The following is a 20,162-nucleotide window of genomic DNA, read 5'->3' as shown; positions in this document are numbered from 1 at the left end:
TTAAAAACAGAAATTAAAATACTGTGTTTTTTACCAAGTATTGCCACTGAAAATACTATTCCAATTTTATATAACGCAAACTTAATTATTTTAAACACTTCTTCAAAGACATTAAACTAGTCACAGAAGTGTTTGTTAATCCACATATCTCCAAGATACTGTATCTTTATTTAGCTGAGCATTTGGCTCTTGAAAATTAAGTATTGTTGGCTCAGGATTTTAGCATTGCTGCATTATTCAAGAATAAGCAGAAGGTTTGTAAACAGGGGGTTTAAAAAAATTAGAAATCTAAACTCCTAGCTGATGAAGGAATGCCAACCAGCATATGGAAGGATCAATGTTGAGTCTAGTTTTAATTGATCTGGTTTACAGATGCAGTGAATAGAGAAAGAGGGATGTTTTACAGTACAAGTTAATGTGCAAAATGACTGAGACAGCAGTGATCTATCTAATCCTCATTATCTATTAAGCTTAGTTTTGTTGGGTAGGAAAAATAATTTTCTCTCTACCCTTCTAGATTTTTGGCTAAGTTTCTCTACCTCCCTTCCCTGGAATAAAAGACAGCCTAACAGAAAAAAAAAAAAAATAGAACTTTAGTAACATGTATACCTCTGAAACATGTGGGAGACCCCAGGAAAACTGAATTACTCTGCTAAATGTCCCAAACCAGCACCTCAAATGCCATTTCCAGCTAAAGACAATAGAAAGTCTGCGGAAGGGTGAGCCAGTCATCTAAGTTTCTAGAGAATTTAGTCATCCTCCTCTTCCTTATAAAGAAAGAGAGATAACTTTACAAATGGAGATTTCACTAGTAAATGTAAATATCTCTTAGAAAAGGGTAATTTCTTAGTTTTCAGAGTTTCTCCTATATATATAGTTTCTTAAAAATAATCAGTGTAAAATAATCCTGATGCCAGAGAGGCATATTTTAGGGTGACAAATCCTGTTTCCCTGCAGTATCATCAACCCCACACTCCCAAATACAGAAAGAATAGTTACCATTTAATGCTACTTTTCTATTAATATTAGTAAAATAATGATGAATTTATAAACTCCTGATCACTGTTATTGATTAAATGTGATTGATGTCAACATTTGCCAGAAAATGTTGACATTTTAAACCAGAACAGTCTCTCTTCTGTTCATTTTTCTCATCACATTTTCTCAGCATAAAAAGTCGAACATTTATTCATGAAACATTTTTTTAGGTTTCTATTATGTGCCAGGCTCTGGGAGTCAAAACCCAATGAGATAAAGTTCCTTTCTCAAATGACTAACAAATAAAATAAATCAAGTAGTAAGGTAAATGAGTGTGCTTACAAGGCATAGATATTGATATAAAATTGTGTAAGGAAACAACAGGGCACAAACAATGAAGCAAGTAATAACTTTTTCTTGGGAGACACATGAGAAAAAGGCTTCATAAAGGAAAGGGTTTCTGAGTGGAATCTGGAAAGGAACATGAGACAGAGAATAGTTCTAGAAAAGGCATGATGGCACAAAACAGCCCAGTCTGCTTCCTTTGAAGAAAATCTTCTGCTTTGATTGGTAGATACATAGGTCAAATAGAGTAGAAATACAGGTATAATATATATCATATATTATGTATAATGTATACATGAAGTATACACAAGATATCTATATATAATATATTAATATATAATAAATTACACATGTGTATATACATAGTCATGTATTTTACATAGATACTTTGTGTATTTTTGCATGTTTAATATATAAATATGTGAGATATATATACAAAGTATATATAAATGTATTATACACACACACACACACACACACATCTATAGATACCTCTCTGTAGTGTGCATGCTTTAGAGCGAAGTAGCCACTTTTGCCAGCCCATGGAATGTTCCTCATTACACATCCTTTCTTGGGCTCTCCATCTCTGACTTGGTCCACAGTTTTGTTTTTTAAGATGCTTCCTCAGTGTGCTCTCACATTTAAGAACAAAATAGAACCCAGAAATTTTTTTAATTTAAAATTTTAATCATGTTTTTATTAAGTCATTTACATAAAAATCTAAAAGTATTTTTTTAAAAGAACAGTAACCCATCCTTGTTTTAGAATAGGTATACCTAAATGCACTTACTTTCAAGTACTCTGGTGCCACCCTGTGGTCCATCTCCATATGACAGCCTACTGATAAATTGATTACTTTCATTTCCTTGTAGAAAACTTATAAAATACTAAACCATCTATTCAACAACTATGATTAAGCATTATTTGGGGATCAGAAATACGGTTAGTCACTAGGTTTAAAAAATAATAAATGTTTATTTCTTCAAGGGGTTTCATTTCTGGTATGTTTTTTGAGGGAGGAACTGGAACAGAGATGGAGATAAGAGTACCTTTAATAAATGTGGAATCTATTTCTGTATCTTTATCATTTCTCATGTAAGAATGAAAAAAAGCTATTGTGTAGGTCACCCTTCCAATGATTTCATCTGTTTGGAAAAACTATAGAGATATATCCTGAAGAAAGTGTTTATAATTACAGTAAATTATTTTTCTTGCTTAATATATGTAAATGTTTTTGAGTCCCATGCCAAAAATAGTGCTACACTGTTATGAGGTAGATAACTGATACGCATTCCGGACCTTGGAAATTTTATAGCACATAGAAGTGTGCCACTGGGCTCCATATCCCACTTCTCATAAAGCCCAAGAAAACATCTCCCTCCTTCAGAAGGAAATAATAAACTCCTTAGAAATAGTCTGCTTCAGCTCATACTGTGTTTTCACTAAGTGACTCTGCTATGGAGGAAACAGTTACCTGGAGCTTGGAAAGATTCGTAATGAATGGGTAAGAAATGGTCCTGTAAGAACCCCCATAGTAAACACGAAGTTCTGACAAGGGTTGATAAACAACTCTGAAACAGGTACTGACTCTCCAGTGAATAATCTGTGACCCTTCCATCAGAAAGGAAGAATACCCAGCTTTTGTAGCAACATGGACGGGACTGGAAGAGATTCTGCTGAGTGAAATAAGTCAAGCAGAGAGAGTCAATTATCATATGGTTTCACTTACTTGTGGAGCATAACAAATAACATGGAGGACAAGGGGAGATAGAGAGGAGAAGGGAGCTGGGGGAAATTGGAAGGGGAGGTGAACAATGAGAGAGACTATGGACTCTGAAAAACAATCTGAGGGTTTTGAAGGGGTGGGGGGTGGGAGGTTGGGGTACCAGGTGGAGGGTATTATAGAGGGCACGGATTGCATAGAGCACTGGGTGTGGTGCAAAAATAATGAATACTGTTACGCTGAAAATAAAAAATAAATTTAAAAAAATAGATCACTAAAAAAAAAAACAAAACTATGACCCTATCCAAAGTAAGGCAACTGAACAAGTTATTAGTTATTTTCCTTTTCTTTCTTTCTTCTTCTTCTTTTTTTTTTTTTTTTAACTTTGTTTTGGCTCTTTGGGATCATCTGACAGTAATTCAATTCAATTTTGTTATAGCAAAAAATATAGAAAATAATTACTCTTCAGGAAGAATCGATACAACTTTAGTCAGAAAACATTTCTACAGAACAGATCTCTCTCCTACGCACATCAGAAATTATATTGACCCCCTCTTCATACAATTGTCAAGATATTAAGACTCTAAATAAATAGTGATTATTGTGAAATCTCTAGGACAATCTTTTTCAGTGTTTAATAAAGTTATGTAACTTATGTTTTAAAGGAAAAAGAACATTCTGGTTTAATTTAAAAAGTACTAGTATCAAAAACAGAACTCAATTTACTTTAGAACTCCCTTTTCTGCCTGTGTTATATCCTTTCCTCTCTTGCCCCATGGTACTTGAAAACAACTTCAAACATGATTTTGCCCCTTAGATAGAGATATATCCTACTTGTTGATTGAGAAATCCTGCTTGAAATTGTGCTCGATAGTAGCTACTATATGCTCGGCACTCTTTAGATCAGTGTTTTCAGTTGTGTCCCCTTTGACATTTGGGAAGAAACAATTGCTCCCTGTAAATAGTGTCCCACACTTTGCAGTATATTTCGTGTTCCTAGTATTTAGGCATCAAATGCCAACAGCACTCATGAGCCTTTATTAAAAATAGCACTTCTATACATTTTCAGATCCTCCCTAGTGGTTTACAGCATGTAGACAAGCATTGAAGTAGAGCCAAGAGAAATACTTACTCATTTATTCAATAAGAGTTTATTAAACATCCGTAATCAAACACATAACATAATGGGAACCCACTGTTTAATCAGAGAGACAAAATAAACATAAAATCACAATTCAACTTATATTATTATAAAAATATATTCAGAGTGTTAATAGAAAACAAAAGAAGGAAAAGACTGGGAGAATGGAGAAGGCTATGAAGAGGAGGAAAAAGAAACTCTCTGTTTTGAAGGGAACATGTGGCCGAGGAGAGTGGCTCAGGAGAAAAGTAGAACATTCCAGTCAGTGGAAACGATATGCAAAATCTCGAGTGTATGAAAGAGAATGAGGGGTAGTGAGTACCTTTGGAGCCGTGTCTTGAAAGAAGTTGCGATGGCTGATGTCAAAGAGGCTAGTGCCTGTGTTCTCCTCTAGGATTTTGATGGATGCCTGTCTCACATTGAGGTCTTTCATCCATTTAATTCATCTTTGTGTATGCTGTAAGAGAATTGTTGAGTTTCATTCTTCCGTATATAGCTGTCCTATTTTCCCAGCACCATTTATTGAAGAGATTGTCTTTTTTCCCATTGAATATTTTTTCCTGCTTTGTCAAAGATTATTTGACCATAGAGTTGAGGGTCCATATCTGGGCTCCCTATTCTGTTCCATTGGTCTATGTGTCTGTTTTTGTGCCAGTACCATGCTATCTTGGTGATCATAGCTTTGTAGTATAGCTTGAAGTCAGGCAACGTGTTGCCTCCAGTTTTGTTTTTCTTTTTCAAAATTTTCTTAATGATTCAGGGTCTTTTCTGGTCCATAAGAATTTTAGGATTGTTTGTTCCAGCACTTTGAAAAATGCTGTTGGTATTTTGATCAGGATGACATTGAAAGTATAGATTGCTCTGGGCAGCAGAGCCATTTTAACAATGTTTATTCTTCTGTTCCATGAGCATGAAATGCTTTTCCATTTTTTTGCTTCTTCTTCAATTTCTTTCATGACTGTTCTGTAGTTCCTAGAACATAGATCTTTTACCTCCTTGTTTAGCTTTATTGCAAGGTATTTTATGGTTTGGGGTGCTTTTGTAAATAGAATTGATTCTCTAATTTCTTTCTACAGTAACATTGTTAGTGTGTAAGAAAGCAACTGATTTCTGTGCATTTATTTTGTATCCTGCCACATTACCAAATTGCTGTGAGATCTAGTAATTTGGGGGTGGAGTCTTTTGGGTTTTGCACATAAAGTATGATATCATCTGCAAGAGAGAGAGTTTGACTTCTTTGCCAATTTGAACACATTTTTTTGTTGTTGTTGTATGCTTGCTGTTGCTAGGACTTCTTGTACTAAGTTGAACAATAGTGGCAAGAGTGGGCATCCTTATTGTATTTCTGCTCTTAAGGGAAATGCTCTCAGCTTTTCTCCATTGAGAATGATATTTGCTGTGGGTTTTTCATAGAGGGATTTTATGAAATTGAGGAATGTTCCCTCTATCCCTAAACTCTCAAGAGTTTTAATCAAGAAAGGATGCTGTATTCTGTCAAATGCTTTTTCTGCATCAATTGAGAGGACCATGTAGTTCTTCTCTCTCCTCTTATTAATGTGTTTTATCACATTGATTGACCCTTGCATCCCACGGATAAATCCCACCTGGTCATGATAGATAATCCTTTTAATGCACTATTGGATCCTCTTAGCTAGGATCTTGTTGGGAATTTTGGCTTCCATACTCATGAGGGATATTGGTGTGATTCTCCTTTTTGATGGGCTCTTTGCCTGGTTTTGGAATCAAGGTAATGCTGGCCTTATAGAAAGAGCCTGAAAGTTTTCCTTCTGTTACTACTTATCAAAACAGCCTCAAGAGAACATGTACCATTTCTTTGAATGTTTGGTAGAATTCCCCAGGAAATCCATCATGTCCTGGACTCTTGTTTTTGGGAGGTTTTTGATCACTGCTTCAATCTTGTTACTGGTTATTGGTCTATTCAGGTTGTCAATTTCTCTGTGTAGTCCTGGTAGTTTATTGCTTTCCAGGAACACATCCATTTCTTCTAGGTTGCTTAATTTATTGGTACATAGCTGTTGATAATAATTTCTGATAATTGTTTCTATTTCCTTGGTGTTAGTCATGACCTCTCCCCTTTCATTCATAATTTTATTAAATTGGGTCCTTTCTCTTTTCTTTGGGATAAATCTAGCCAGTGGTTTATTGATCTTATTAATTCCTTCAAAGAACCAGCTTCTAGTTTCATTGATGTGTTCTACTGTATTTTTGGTTTCTGATTAATTAATCTCTGCTTTAATCTTAATTATTTCCCTTCATGTACATGAGTTAGTCTTAATTTGTTATTGATTCTCCAGTTCTTTAAGGTGTAAAGGTAGTTTGTGTATTCAGGATTTTCCTATTTTTTTGAGTGAGGTTTGGATGGCTATGTATTTCCCCCTTAAGACTGCCTTTGCTGTATGCCATAGGTTTTGGACTGGTGTATCTTTGTTCTCCTTGGTTTCCATGAATTGTTTAAGTTCTTCTTTTATTTCCTGGTTGAACCAAACATTCTTGAATAGGATGGTCTTTAGCTTCCAAGTGTTTTGAATTTCTTCCAAAGTTTTTCTTGTGATTGAGTTCCAGTTTCAAAGCATTGTGGTCTGAGAATATGCAGAGAATAATCTCAGTCTTTTGGTATCAGTTGAGTGATCCATTGTGTGGTCTATTCTAAAGAAAGTTCCATGTGCACTCGAGAGGAATGAGTATTCTGTTGTTTTAGGGTGGAATGTTCTGTATATATCTATGAGGTCCATCTGGTGCAGTGTGTCATTCAAAGCTCTTGTTTCTTTGCTGATTTTCTGCTTAGATGATCTATCTATTGCTGAGAATGGAGTGTTAAGGTCTACTACTGTTAATGTATTATTATAAATATGTCTCTTTATTTTGGTTAATGGTTGGATTATGTAGTTGACTGCTCCTAGGTTGGAGGCATAGATATTTACAATTGTTAGATCTTCTTATTGTATAGACCCTTTAAGAATGATATAGTGTCCTTCTGTATCTCTAACTACAGTCTTTAGCTTAAAATCTAATTTGTCTGAAATGAGAATCGCTACCACAACTTCCTTTTGAGGTCCGTTGGCATGAAAGATGGTTCTCCACCCCTTCACTTTCAGTCTGGAGATACCTTTAGGCTCAAAATGAGTTTCTTGTAGACAGCATATGGATGGGTCTTGCCTTCATAACCAGTCTGCAACCCTATGCCATTTTATGGGAGGATTTAGGCTATTCACTTGGGAGTGATTATTGAAAGGGATGGTTTTATTGCCATTATGTTGCCACTGGGTCCTTGTTCCTATAGATTTTCTTTGTAAATTTCTGTTCGATATCATTCTTGGGGTATTTCTCCTTTTATAGAATCCCCCTTAATATTTCTTGCAGGGCTAACTTAGTTGTTACATATTCTTTCAGTTTTTGCTGGTCATGGAAGCTCTTCATCTCTCCATCCATTCTGAATGACAGCCTTGATGGATAAAGAATCCTTAGCTGCATGTTCTTCTCATTTAGTACCCTGAATCTGTCTTGCCAGCCCTTTCTGGCTTACCAGCTGTCTGTGGACAGGTCTGATGTTATTCTGATGTTCCTTCTCCTGTACACAAGGAATGCCTTCCCCCAACTTCCCTCAAGATGGTTTCCTTGGTTCTAAGATTTGTGAGATTTACTATTACTTGCCAGAGCGTTGGTCTATTCTCCTTGATCTTGAGAGGGGTCCTTTCTGCCTCTAGGGCACAAATGCTTATTTCAGTCCCCAGATTAGGGAGGTTCTCAACTATAATTTTCTCAAATACATCTTCTAGTCCCCTCTCTTTCTCCACCCTCTCAGAGATCCCAATAACTCTGACACTGGAATGTTTCATAGCATTATTTATTTCTCTAATTCTGTTTTCATGTATTTTAAGCTGTTTGTTCCAGGCCTCTTCCTGTTTCTTTTCTTTTCTTTTAAATTTGTTTATTTGACAGGCAGAGATCACAAGCAGGCAGAGAGGCAGGCAGAGAGAGAGAGAGGAGAGGAAGGTTTCCCATTAAACAGAGAGCTTGATGTGAGGCCCAATCCCAGGATCCTGAGATCAGGACCCGAGCCAAGGGAAGAGGCCCACCCAGGTTCTCCTTCTTCTTTTCTATCAGTTTGTCTTCCATATCACCAATTCCTTCTTCTGCCTCATTTACCCTAGCTGTTAGATTATCTAGATTAGATTGGATCTCATTGATAGCATTAAGTTCTGCCAGATCAGCTCTCATTTCTGCCCAACATAGAGAATCTATTACTGGTTTTCTCCATTCTAGCTGTTGTCTGCATACCTGTTACCCTGAAGTCTATTTCCAACATCTTGCTTATATTCATATCCATTAGTTCTGTGGCCGAGGTCACCATTTCTGAATTTTTTCTGTATTGAGTGTTCCTCCTCTTAGTCATTCTGTTGAGGGGTGGTTGAGGAAATGAACAAAGTGCAAATTATTGACCACAACCCAAGAAAGATGCACCTGTTTTATAAGGACCTTAGGGTTGTTGGCCTCCTGTTCTTTCAGCCTGTCTTCTGGGGGAGGTGTGGCGCTGTTACTCAGGCAACCTTGTTTGGGCAGAGCTCTGCCCCCTGTTGCGAGATGGGCTCAATGAAAACTGGTTTGGGGGGGAATTTTGTTCTCTGATGGCTTTCCCTGGTGGCCTTCTGTGTCTTTTTCAAGAGTCAAAGCAGAAGTGACCATATCAAAACTTCTGTCTCAGAACAGAGAGACCACAGTCTGCTCTCCAGTGAGCTGTCCAGGCCACACTGTCTCCGTTTTTGTCTGTGCTGCTAAAAACCGCAGCATCCTGGGTTGTGCATCCCACAGCAGCACTCCCAGTCCTTGTTTCCAGGTCCAGGCATGTCTCTTTTGTGCTTCTAAAACCACCAGCCACCCCCAGTTCACACACGTGTCCCCGCAGCTGCAGGTTTCAGTCTGAGGGACTGTCCTAAAGTCCTTTCCCCCCAACTACTGATCTGTGAGTCTGTTCCCAGTCCCCAGCATAGGAGACTTTTGTGCTCCAGTGGCACAGAATCCCTTAGGCTCCCTCTGCCTTATGCTTATCTTCCAATATCTGCCTGTTGAATCATGGTCCCGTTTTATACCTCAAAACCAACTGCCAGAAATATTCTGCATTAAGAATGCACAAAGAAAATCACAGGAAAGAAAAAAAATGCGTTTCTAGAACCATGCTGCATTTATTTAAAAAAATCTTGCACATGAGTGAATCGATGCAGTTCAAAGCCATGTTGTTCAAGGGTCAACTGAAGTAAGAAAGGGGAAGGGAGAATGAGGGGGAGCATGTAAAGGCAAATTTTTCTCCTCTGTGGAATTTGAACAGCCTTCTGTTCCTCTTGCTTAACAGTCTTCCCTTGGGATCTCAGCTACCCTCACACTATCAACTAGGACTTCTACTTGAGTGATTATCAAACTTTATTATAATGTCTGATTCCCCCCTCCTGATATACATATTACATTTTCAACTCTCTGCTCCCCTTCTTTTTAACAGCTCTGCCCTAACTTCAGGCTGGAAAGGTGTACAATGAACTGCTCCTCTTTCCTTCCAAACTAGGTATTGGCTCTTCTGTCACTATTTCAAGCTTAGTATCTCTTTTATAAGTTTATAAGTCTCTAATTATAAGTTATAATATCTCTTTTATAAGTTTTTCTCGGAAGTTCCAACTGCTATAATCTAGGGACTTCATTCCTGGGATGTAGCCTCTCCTATCCAAGTCTCCCAGCTACTGCCTTCCACTCTTCCATCATTCCTGCACACTGCCCTTATATGCAGCTAACCCATTATTTCAGTTGCTTTGGTCCTGTGCTCAAAAACTTAAGCTCCAGGAACAGGTAAAAAGGAAAACTCTGCTTATTCTGGCATTCAAGGCTTTCCACAATCTGGGCCCAACTGACTCCTTATTGTAATCAAGTGACAGTCTTTAACTTTCAATGCCATCTATTGGTAATAATGACTATGGTAATGGTCACCAAATATTGAGAGTTTCCCATAAATTGATATTGAGAAAAGTAGTTTAATCAATTTTCTCAAGTAGTATTTATCTCATGGGCCCTTTTATTTTCCATTTTGCAGATGAAGAAACAGATTTAGTTGATTAAGTAATTTGGCCATATTTTCACAGGTAATAAATAAAAGAGTCAGAATTTGACATATGAAGTTATTTCTAAATTTTAAGACCATTTTATTCTTCTGATTTTGTCCCTTTTCTCGCTCTCTTCTTCTATTCACTCCTATTTATTCTGTGAAATTAATATTACCAAATCACCTAAAATTCCCCTATGTTTTTCCATTGAAATTTAGTCTATCTCTGGAATCCTATTCAGAGCCTACTTTCTCCATACACATTTCCCTACCAACTTAAGTCAAAGTCACCTCTCCCGCCTGCTAAGCCAGTGTTTTCCAACTTTGGCTGCTCATCAGAATCACCCATGGAGGCTTGATATAATTGGTTTGGGGAACGACCTGGGCTTCAAGATTTTCAAATCTCTCAAGGTGATTCCAATGGGAAGCCAAGGTTAAAAACGTTGCTCTAAGACCTTCCTCTCCTTTTTATTTTCCTCTATAGTTCTTTTAGCAACTAGAATCACAGACAAACATGACTTAAGGATGGATTTGGAGATTGGTGGTTGCATCTATAGGTGAGGATGTTGATTGTGATTAGTGATCTTCAAACACTTTTTGGAAAAATACTTTGAAATCATTTGGCAATACACCAAAGATACATTTAAAAAAGGTTGAATTTCTTTTATGAAAACAGGGGATGAAAATGTGAAATCCCACTAAATTGCTTCCTTCCCCCCACATCCCTGGGGCCCCTGAGGGACCTAAATGAAATCTCTAGTGCACCTAGGGTCAAATCCTAAATATACTAAATTAAATCAGTCCCTTCTATCTGTAACAGTCTGGTGTTCTACAGCACCACAGGTAACTGAAAGATGAATTATCTATATGTTAGCTGTATTTCTCTGCCAATAATACATTATTTAACAATGGAGCCTCTGTTTCTTAGGGAATTAAATTTATCTAATAAAAATAATAATATTTTCAAATGACCTAGAAATGGCCACATGTGCCAAACGTGGTACTAATGTTTAAAATTCACAGTCACCTCTGAGGACAAATAGTAGTATATCCCTTTTGCCAGTGAAGAAACAGAGGGCTGAGGGGTTAAGTGACTCACCTCAAATTGTAGTGCAATTTAGTGCCATATTCCCCACTCTGAAACCAGTTTATTCAATTTTTTATAAATATTTTATGAATCTCTTCTTCACCTGCCACCATGGGCTTAAAAACATTTCACTAATGAGTGGCACAGAGCTGTCTCTAAGCTACTTGGAACCAAAGTTCAGCCAGAATTTAGTATAATAGACAATTCACAATACATTTCCAGAGATCAGCAGGGGGAATAAATCCACACAATAGAGTTTTGCATTCACAAAAGGTAACATGTGCTGGAGAATCTTTTTAATGACAAATATAAAATAAAATTATTTGTAACAAAAAAACACATTGAGTTGAATTCCAATTATGAAGTAAAGATTAAAGAAAGAAATAGATCAATGAAGAAAATCTGTTGAAGGAAGAAAATTAAAGATCAGAGCACAAGCAAATGAAATAGAGACTAAAAAGACAATAAAAAATCAATGGCAGTAAGACTGGTTTTTGGAAAAGATAAATAAAGTTGACAAACTTTTAGCTGTGCTCACTGAGAAAAAGAAAGCTGGCTCAAATAAATAAAAATCATAAATTAAGGAGAAGTTACAACTGATACCACAAAAATACAAAAGATCATAAAAGACCAGTAGAAACAATCACACATGAACAAATTGTAAAACCTAGAAGAAATAGATAAATAGAAACATACAATCTTCTAAGTCTGAATCATGAAAAAATGGAAAATTTGAATAAACCAATTACTAGCAAGGAGATCAAATCAGTAATAAAAAAATCTCCCCCCCCCCAAAAGAAGTCTGGAACCAGACAGCTTCACAGGTAAAGTCTATCAAACATTCAAAGATGTACTACCTACCCTCAAACTCTTCCGAAATATTGGAGAGGAAAGAATGCTTTCAAAGTCAACTTAGGAGACCAGATTTACCCTGGTGAAAAAAAAAAAAAAAAAAAAAAAAAAACAGACAAAGACACCACAAAACAAAAAGCAAAAACCAAAAAACTTATAAAGCCAATATCTCTAATGAACATAGATGTAAAAATCCTCAAAAAAAAAAAAAAAAAAAAAAAAGCTTAGCAAACCAAATTCAACAAGACATTAGAAATATCATACACCATGATCAAATGAGATTTATTCCAAGGATGGGGGATGGTTCAACATTCTCAAATCAATCAATGTGATATACCACATGACCAAAATGAAGTATAAAAATCATATGATAATCTCAACAGAAGCAGAAAAAGCATTTGATGAAATTCAGCATCCATTTACCATAAAAACTCTCAACAAAATGGTATAGAAGGAATGTACCTCAATATCATAAAGACCATAAATGGCAAACCCACACAGAATCGCACTTGTTTCTATGTCAGAAACAAGACAAGGATGCCCACTCTCATTACTTTATTTAAGGTAGTATTGAAGTCCTAGAAATTAGGCAAAAAAAGAAATAAAAGATATCTAAATGAAAAGGAAGAAATAGAATTGTCACTATTTGTAAATGGCATGGTTTCATATATAGAAAACCCTAATAACCCCATCAAAAGAAGGTTAGAACTAATAAATGAATTCAGTAAAATTGCAGGATGAAAAATTAATATATAGAAATCTGTTACATTTCCATACTCTAATAATGAATTATTGGAAAGAGAAATTAAGAAAATAATTCCATTTACAATTGCATCAGAAATAAAATACCTAGGAAAACATTTAACCAATGTGCTCTAAGAACCATACATTGAAAACTATAAGGCAATGATGAAAGAAATTGAATAATATATGGAAATATCAAATAAATGGAAAGGTAGTCTGGTCTCATGGATTGGAAGAACACTGTTAAAATGTCCATCTTACTTGAAGCAGCCTACAAATTCAATGCAATACCTATCAAAACCTCAATGACATTTTTCACAAAATAGAACTAATAATCCCAAATTTCGTATCAAACCACTTAATACCCCAAATAGCCAAAGGATCTTGAGAAAAAGGAACAAAACTGGAGATATCACACTTCCTGATTTCAAATTATATTATAAGCCTGTAGTAATCAAAACAGTTATTTCATTGTCATTAAAAACAAACACACAGATCAATAGAACAGAATAGATAGCCCAGAAATAAACCCACATATATATGGTTAACTGATTTACAACAAAGGAGTCAAGAGTATACAATAAAGGACAGCCTCTTCAACAAACAGTGCTCAAAAAACTGGACAGCCATATACAAAGGAATCAAACTAAACCACCATCTTAAACCATTCACAAAACAAACTCCAAATGGATTACAGATACAAATCCAAGACCTAAAACCATAAGACTTCTAGAAGAAAAACAGACCATAAGCTCCTTGACATGAGTCTTAGTGATGTTTTTCTGGATCTGATCTCAAAGGCAACAGGGAAAAAAGCAAAATTAAACAAACAGGACCATATCAAGCTAGGAAGCCTCTTCGCAGTGAAGGAAATCATTGACAAAATGAAAAGGCAAGTTACTGAATGGGGAGATGTTTGCTAATTATATATCCAAAAAAGGGTTAACATCCAAAATATATAAGGAGCTCATAAAATTCAACAACAAAAGACAAACAACCTGATTTTAAAAATGGACAGAGGATTTGTATAGACATTTTCCCCCAGAAGACATACAGATAGCTAACAAGCACATGAAAAGATGTTCAATATCACTAATCATCAGGTAAATGCAAATCAAAACCACAATGAGGAATCCCCTCACAGCTATTAGAATGGCAATTATCAAAAAGACAGAAAATAACCAGTGTTGGAGAGGATGTCGAGAAAAAGGAATTCAGGAACTTTTCTACCTTGTTGACAGGAATGTAAATTGGTGCAGCCACTATGATAAACATGTGAAGTGTCCTAAAAAATGTAAATAGAACTACTATGTGATCCAATGATTTTACTTCTAGGGTACTTACCCAAAGAAAATGGAAACACAAATTAAAAATATATATGAACCCCTATGTTTATTGCAGCATTATTTACAATTGTCAAGATATGGAAACAACCTACATGTCTAATGATTGATGAGTAGGTAAGAAGATACGATAAATAATAGATAGATAGATAGATAGATAGATAGATATGGAAAGACACCATGGAACACTATTCAGCCATAAATGGAAGGAAATCTTGCTATTTGTAGCATTGATGAACTTTGAGGATATTATGCTAAGTAAAATAAGTCAGATGGAGAAAGACAAATACCAGATGATTTCACTTATATGTGACATCCAAAAAACAAAACCAATTAAAAATAAGATTGTAAATACAAAGAACAGATTGGTAGTTACCAGAGGGGAATGTGATAAGGGGTGGGTGAAACAGGTAAAGAGGTTCAACTGACTGGTGATGGTTAGTGACTCACCTTATGGTGGTCATCTCTTCAGAGAATATACAAATATGCAATCGTAATGATGTACTCCCAAGGCATATATAACATTATAGACCAATTTGGCCTCAAGAATAAAAAAAGAAAAACAATTATTTCAAAATGTATCAAGGTTTAACAAAAGGAAGAACACTGTAAAAATGTTCAGACATGAGTGTCTCAGTTTTCTGAGAAAGCGAAGTTCAACACAACTCATTTTTATTCTCGTTTTGGTTTCTTCTCCTTTCCCAACAGATCATTTTGCTTACTATATGAGGATCAGCGCGGAGGTCTGCCATATTAAACTGTCACAAGAATACTGGGATAAAAGATTCCTGATAGTGGGGGAAGCTTGGGTGAATAATCCGTCAGGGAAGTGCCATCACTAAGTCAAGGTAATAACACACACGAAAGGACACACATTCATCCGCTGGGACTGAATCCTTTCAGTTTAATATATCTTATGACTTGTACCAACAGTCTTTAAAGTTTGAAAGGCACATTCATGCCCTAGAAATTACAGAGTAATTGTTTCTTCTATTAACAGTGAAATAAAAAGAAACCAATAGTTACAGAGCCAAACAATTGAAGACTTATTTGAAAGAATTTATTTCAATATTAAACTTCTAGTTCTTCAATGAATGAAATATCTGCTCTCAATTCTTCAGTCTCTGCGAGAAAAGAAGTGTAAAGATCAGAAAGTTGTATGTTGTAGTTTAACTTTATACATATTTGTATAACATTTCTTCAAATTTAATACTTACCTAATAATTTTACCTTAATTATGTGTTTAGGAAACATTACTTTCATTAATTTTAAATAAGAACTTTATTAAATATTATAGACATCTAGCTTCATTGAGGAAAGTTTTCAGACTGACTAATATTTACAAAACTTGGGGAAAAATATATGGAGTCATGATTTGCACACAATGTGTTGAGTATCTAACTACGCTTAGCTGTCTTCTGAGGGAATTGACCTAGGAATTCCGTATGCATAGATTGTCAGTCTTTGGCATAGCTGTTTGGAGCAGGGGTGGATGTTGGACCCCAAGATAGCCATCCAGAGGTGACTGTCACAGGATTCTGTCCATAAGAAATGCTTTTATACTAGATGGTGACAATTCACTAAAACAAATACTCCCTCTTGGGGAGTTTGAACATGAAACATGTAATGATAGAGTCAGCAGCAGAAGTAAAAGCAGTTGAAACAGAGACGGACTGCATAAAATAGCAAAGCTCAAGAGGAGAGAATAATGGACCCATCTTTCTGGAGGCAACACAAGGGAACCAGTTGCTATCAGAGCAATGCTGAATGCTTACATTCCACTTCTCCCTAAAGCAGGACTGCAGAATTAGAGTTTTTACTCTGAAAGTGGAGCCTGAACATATAGCTTTTCAGGCGATTTTTTGTTTTTTTCCCCCTCTCCCCTAGGGGGCCAAGTCTATCCATGGCGCCCAACCCCCACCCCACCCTCCAGCTGGTCAACCTGATATTTCCTGTTCTTTCTTAATCAAAAGCCTAATTGCGAAACATAACCAAACACATTTCTTTTCCTTGCAGGCTCAAAAAACCATAAGGTCTGTTGCATTAAACATCTTTAATTAAGCTTGATTGATAGGGCTAAATATCACTGGATTTCAGTGCTCACTGCTTTTTTGTAGTAATGATACAAATATTTTTCCAATATATTTATATTGCCACATATTGATCAGAAACACTAAACCATCTTAACTTGTATTACAGATTTTCAAGAGGTAGAATAGCAGAGTGGTGAAGAGCATAGACTCGGGGGCATCGGTTCAAATCTCAGTTCAACTACCTTACAGCTCTGTGATCTCAGGTGTATTTCTCAACTTCGTTGGATCTCTTCCTCATCTGTTAGACAGACATATTAATTGTATCTACCTCATAGAGCTGTTGTGAAAATTAAAAGAATTATCCTTTGTAGAGAATTTAGAACTTCAGCTGGAAATAAACACTATATGAGAACTAATTATTATTATTGTTATTATTTAAATGAGAAAATAATTTAAACTCTACAAGATCATATGTCAATTTTTAAACAGCATCATCTACTTTATAAAAGGGATTAATCAGGCAGCCTGGCTGATTCAGTCGGTAGAGCATGCGACTCTTGATCTTGGGGATGTGAGTTCAAGCCCCACACTGGACAAAGTGTTTTTTTTAAAAAAAAGGCATTAATCTTATTTTTTAAATGACTTTATTTTATTTATTTTAGAAAGAGAGAGCATGCATACACCAGCAAGAGCTGCTAAGGGAGAAGGAGGAAAGGGTGAGGAAGAGGGCAAGCAGACCAGACTCCCAGCTGAGCGCAGAGTCTGACCTGGGATTTGATCTCATAATCCTGATACCACAACCTGAGCCAAAATCAAGAGTTGGAGGCTCAGCCAACTGAACCACCCAGGGTCCCCCCAAAGGGGTTAATCTTAATAGAAACTTGTGATATGCTTTACCCCCGAAGTGCTTTCATTGGTTTTATTCTACTGAAATATGATAGTGAAAATGAAGACAGCTCTCAAAAGATCCCGGTTGGGTACATGGTTTCATTACACTTAACCGGATACAAGAGTTGGCAAGGAAAATACGCTTAGCCAAAACATTCTAAATTCTTCTATTACACGGACAAGTATCCTAAGCTATTCATAAAAGTTCCAGGCCCTGGGTTATTCACTGGAGCTATTCATCAAATAATTCAAACAGCTGATAAAGAGTTGACCGAAACAGCAATGATTGAATTCCTCTCTAAGGAGCAGGAGTGAGTCTCTGGGAAAAAACAAGAAGCTATTATGTCATGTCCAATTTACTCGGTCTAGTGATTCAGAGAACACTGTTGCATCCATTATAATCATTTCCCTTTCTAAGGTTCTTATATTCATTAGGAAATGTCCTTAGCTACCCTGAAGATTTCATGTTCATTATCTACATTAGATTGAATAAACTGGATATGGCCTGGCAGAGTGATAAAACAATATTAGCAAACAGACGCTGGACATTAGTGCCTCCAAGAAGCTTTCAGAGATGCTCCCGGCCCCCATCCCTTTCCCCACCTGAGGCTGCCAGCCATGCACTCTGCCCGCCTCCCCTCCCTGTGTGCACTCAGGGCTGGATCGTCTTTATAAGCAAGAGGATTCATAGGTACGGGAGCAGATGCTCTTTTACAGTAAGTACTCGTGCAATCTCCAATTGTGCTTTATGTGCGGTTGATAGCAATCACTCCCCAAAGAGACATTTCTTAAACACCTCTCTGTTTTAAGATCTACATTTTGGTAATTTTATTAAGTTACAAATTAAACACTTGCTGGCTAAAGTGCATCACTGACTGTGAACAAAACTGTGCTCAGAGACCCCTTTAAAGTATATCTTCTCTGCATTGTTCCACAGGAACCTTGTCCAACTAAATGCAAAGCATGGTCGAAAGGAGCGTGAGGCACCCATAAAAGCGTTGGAGAAGTCCAATGTCAGATTTTAGGTCCTCAAAACTGTATGTACATATGATAAAAATGTTCGATTTTCTTGGCCCTTCTAACAGGGAATATAGTTTAAGTCTGTGTACCCGTGAGGAGAGAAAAACCTTAAATCTAGAAATCATATTACATTTCAGCTGTTTTAGTCCTGACTTAATCCTAAAGTAATCTACGTGCCTATGATGAGTGATGAAAGGACATTAATGAAATTAATTAATTTAATTATGGTGCATAATGGATGCCTTGTGCATCCATTGTTAATATTGACATAGCCATTTTTTATTTACCTTTTTTTTTATTTTAAAAAAGATTTTATTTGCTTATTTGTTTGTTTGAGAGAGAGAGAATGAGTGAGAGCAGAAACAGGGGGAATGTAGAGGGAGAAGCAGACTCCCCACAGAGCGGGGAGCCCAATGCGAGACTGGATCCCAGGACATCGGGCTCATGACCTAAGCCAAAGGCAGCCGCTTAACCAACTGAGCCACTCAGGTGCCGCAGACATAGCCCTTTTTTTTTTTTATTGGGTAGTCATTTTGGTAAAAGAAAACCAAGAAGGAAAATTAAAAAATGAAATCAAGAAAATGAAAAGAAAGATGAAATTATACAAAGGGTCTTGATTTCACCCATTCTTTTATGTGCTTTGACTTGGCTGCACATGAAGATACAGAGATATCTCTGTATCTCTTTCTCTTTCCCCAAGTGATTTATCATCCTAGGAACCTCTTTATGATCTATGTTTCCTTACAAGAAAATGTTCAATATATTCAGCATCCTCCCCTTTTTTTAATAAAACCCTTGATCATTTCTAAATATCAACAATTTTAAATGTTGATAGGTATTATATGCATATGTGCCTATATTATAAACATATATATTTATATGTATTTATTTGTATTTACACATATATACATGCATATATTTGGTTATATATATATTATAAATATAGTTGATAGAGTCTACATCTGTATTTTTATCTATAGCTATATCTATATATTTCTATTTACAGAGATATGCAATACTTAATCCCTTCCAGATCTTGAATTCCCTGTGCAATCTGACAAAATCACCTAAGAAAAATGCACTTGTGTAAATATACAAAACCAATGTTACCAGCAAGGTGTGCATTCATATACAAGTCCATAGGTTGCCAATTAAGAAACTTGGTCAACACTTGACTGATCCATAAAAATGTTCAGTTGAGAAAAAATGTTAAAGGACATTAATATGTCCTTGTTTCATATATTGTAATAAATAGGACAATAAATAGTAATCTTCCTCTGATTTTATTATTTTCAAGTCTGGCTAGAGAACGGTGAGGAAATGTCCTAAACAATGGTCATTAGCCCAGACTTTTCATTGTTTTGTTTGTTTGTTTTGCTTGTTTTTCCTCTGCAACTTTCACAGGCAGCACAATAAAGGGCATGACATCTCTCCTATCCTTCAGCTATTCTCCAGAGGAGAGGGAGAAAGAACATGTGGCCCTGGAGAATGGATGGTGGTATTATCAGAGATCTGGTAGGAGTGGAGATTGGAACGAGATGTAGATCTCTGAATTGTAAATTACCCTCTTGAGCAAGAAGGCATTTTATTGGTACCGATCAAACTATATGGCATTTCTATGTTTTCTTTCTAATGTCTACTTCCATACTATTTCCTGGGAAGAGGGGTTTTCCTTGACTTTGACGTTGTTAAAGATTAAATGATGGAAAAGTCTTAATAATTAAGGTCTAGGCCCAGAATAAAAGCAGAGAGAGCTATGTGTTTATGGCTACACATACCTATCAAACCCACCACTTTTTTTTATTGTAGTCATCACAGCCCTTTGTGACTGGCATAATTTCAGAAAGGAACCAGACACCATGACTGAAAGAATGTTAAAATATTTTATTGGTTATAGGACATTCT

The sequence above is a fragment of the Mustela putorius genome, unplaced genomic scaffold (genome assembly GCF_011764305.1).
Source record: "Mustela putorius furo isolate JIRA1106 unplaced genomic scaffold, ASM1176430v1.1 tig00000508_pilon_pilon_pilon, whole genome shotgun sequence".
In the NCBI taxonomy this organism is placed as follows: domain Eukaryota; kingdom Metazoa; phylum Chordata; class Mammalia; order Carnivora; family Mustelidae; genus Mustela; species Mustela putorius.
The sequence above is the reverse complement of the archived record's forward strand: the minus strand, read 5'-3'. Positions refer to the sequence as shown.